Genomic DNA, 2,907 nt, shown 5'->3' with positions numbered 1-2,907 from the left:
TTTCACAAAGAAGCTTACCTGGGGGGAATCTCACCTGGGGGTATTTACAGATTTTATCCCACCGCTACTCTCCTAAGAAAGAACAGCACTCAGTACTGGCAGCCAGAGCCCATGCTGACCGAGTAGCAGCCCAAGCCCAAGAAGGCCATGCAGTGCATCAGGTGGAAAACAATGCTTTCCCTGAGGCAGATCCGCATTGGAGTCTCCAGATGAATTGTAATGATAGAAATAAGTAGGACCATAGGAGTAATTATTTATTAGTGGGTATGAAAAAGCTTATAGTGAAACCCATCAACTATGAAAAAAGTGAAAGAAGTCCAACAGGAACCAGAGGGAAATCCTGCAGTCTTTCAAGAGAGATTAGTGGAAGCTTTTAAATAGCACCCAAATGTGGATCCCTCCTCTCCTGAGGGACAGATCCTTTTGGCTATACATTTCATAACCCAGTCTGCCCCAGACTTCAGACGCAAAATTCAAAAAGCAACTGCTGGAAGGAGGAGGTCCTCAGACCTTTTGAGTGATTTGCTCCAGTTCTTATTTGGTTTTCAATAATAGGGATATGGCTGAAAAGGCTGAATGCATCCAGAGAAATACACAAAAGGCCCAAATGATGGCGGTGGTCCTGTCCACTCACGGACCATGAAAGGGAGGCCAGACTTCCTGGGTCATTTGACTGTGCAAGACCCATGGGTATCCAAAATCAGTGTGCCAGGTGTGAACAGAAGGGACACTCGAAGGAAGATTGTGATCAATGAGCTTTTAGAAAACATCCAGGACATTGAAAGAGAGAATGCCCCAGATGCCAGTGAGTGACAGGGGGCCCTTGGCTATTGACAGTTTCATAATCAGAAGACTGAGGTGGCCTGAAGCCAAAGGTGACTTTGCCTAGAGAGGCCATCTACATACCTAATGCCAAACTTCAGGTGGTCATTGATGCAGAAGGCCACTTAGTAGAATTTCTTAGAGATATTGGTGCCAACCTCCTTCTTAACCCAGAAGGTTAGAAATCTTAACAAACATAAGAAATATGTAATGGAAGTTTTCCTGAAACCCCTTTTGTACAACATCAATGGCCAGTTGTTTTTATATTCCTTTCTGTTTGCGCCTGATTGTCCTCTCTTTAATGGAAGGTGGTATGCTGGTTTAATTGCTAAGTTGTGTTTTACTCTTGCAACCCCATGACCCTTGCCGGATTCCTCTGTCCATGGGGTTTCCCAGGCAAGAATACTGGAGTGGGATGCCATTTCCTTCTCCAGGGGATCTTCCCAACCCAGGGATCAAACTCAGGTCTGCATTACAGGCGGATTCCTTAATGTCTGAGCCACCAGGCAAGTCCTATCTCTGTAGTGGAAGGGACTTAACTAAATTAGGGGCCACTCTGTTTCCTGAGGGACAAGGAAGCAACTCTATCACCAATTGATATTCATAGAAAATAAAGAACAGATTAACAGAGATAGAAGACTTAATAAACTCTGAAGTATAAAATATTAAGATAATGGGCCTAATCAAAAACAAACAGATTAAGGACTTAAATGACCCTTTTCCAGATTTAGAAATTTTTTTGGAAAAATGTTTTGGATCGCCAAATCATGGTTATAATCTCTTTTAATGCTAATTTCTTTTCATTTTTGTCTTTTGTAAATCCATCCTCCAAAGCTTAACGTCTAAGAGAGCTAAAAGGATGATACTAATTGGTTTATAATTCTTACCGCAGAAAAGAGACAGCCAGCCAGACATTTCACTCCTTCCTCAGGCAGGCCTACATCCCATCTCAGACAGAAGCAGTTAAAGACTCACTGTTAAAGACTCACTGTTACTTCTTACCCACTTTTAAGCATAAAATGGTAAACACTTGGAGTAGGAAATTATAGGGACAAAGTAAAGGGACATGATAGTGATTTAATAGTTAATCCCATGAGGTAATTATATGTAAAGAAAAAAGTAAGAGAGATCCCTGTAAGTTGATGATCATCCAAGAACAAAATGGAAAAATCCTGAAACAATGTGGGCTTGCTTGTCTCATAAAGCAGAGCAAGTCACTTAGCATCAAAGCCAGATCTGCTTGCCAAACAACAAATCCAAGCTAACTTGCTTAGCCATAAAACCATTTAACAGAAGCGTGAGACATGCCCTCAAACTGTAAAACAATAGTGGAAAATAGGGCTAAAACCTGCCCAGTGACATGAACAAGGTAATGACCCCTAGGACATGCTCTCTGCACACACACACACACACACACACAAATAATTTATGGAAGGGTACATTTCAAAGTGAATGACCCTCACTGTTCTGAGACCTGAAATAATTTCTCCATAGTTCCATGACAGTCCCAGATGCACCATATAGGGCCAAAAACTCCCCTACCCAACTTGTAGGAGGAGTTAGTGATGGAAGACTCAAAGAAAGACAAAGAAGGTGGTTTTCTCCCCTCCTCTATCCTCCTTTGATGATAAAAATGTAACTCACTGAGTACTTGGGGTAGCACAACACTCACCTGCTGGATCTGATGTCTCACAAGCATTCTATTCTAATAAATCTCTTCTTTATCACTTTGCCTCTGGCTAATCCTTTCTTGGCAGAGAAGGCAATGGCACCCCACGCCAGTACTCCTGCCTGGAAGATCCCATGGACCGAGGATCGTGGTAGGCTGCAGTCCATGGGGTTGCTGAGGGTCGGACACGACTGAGCGACTTCACTTTCAATTTTCACTTTCATGCATTGGAGAAGGAAATGGCAACCCACTCCAGTGTTCTTGCCTGGAGAATCCCAGGGATGGGGGAGCCTGGTGGGCTGCCGTCTATGTGGTCACACAGAGTCGGACACAGCTGAAGTGACTTAGCAGCAGCAGCAGCAATCCTTTCTTGGAGCCCCCAAAACATCACCTAACTGTTTTGATTCTGATACGAT

Source organism: Bos indicus, chromosome 7 (assembly GCF_029378745.1).
Source record: "Bos indicus isolate NIAB-ARS_2022 breed Sahiwal x Tharparkar chromosome 7, NIAB-ARS_B.indTharparkar_mat_pri_1.0, whole genome shotgun sequence".
Lineage (NCBI taxonomy): Eukaryota > Metazoa > Chordata > Mammalia > Artiodactyla > Bovidae > Bos > Bos indicus.
This window is presented reverse-complemented; position numbering follows the sequence as displayed.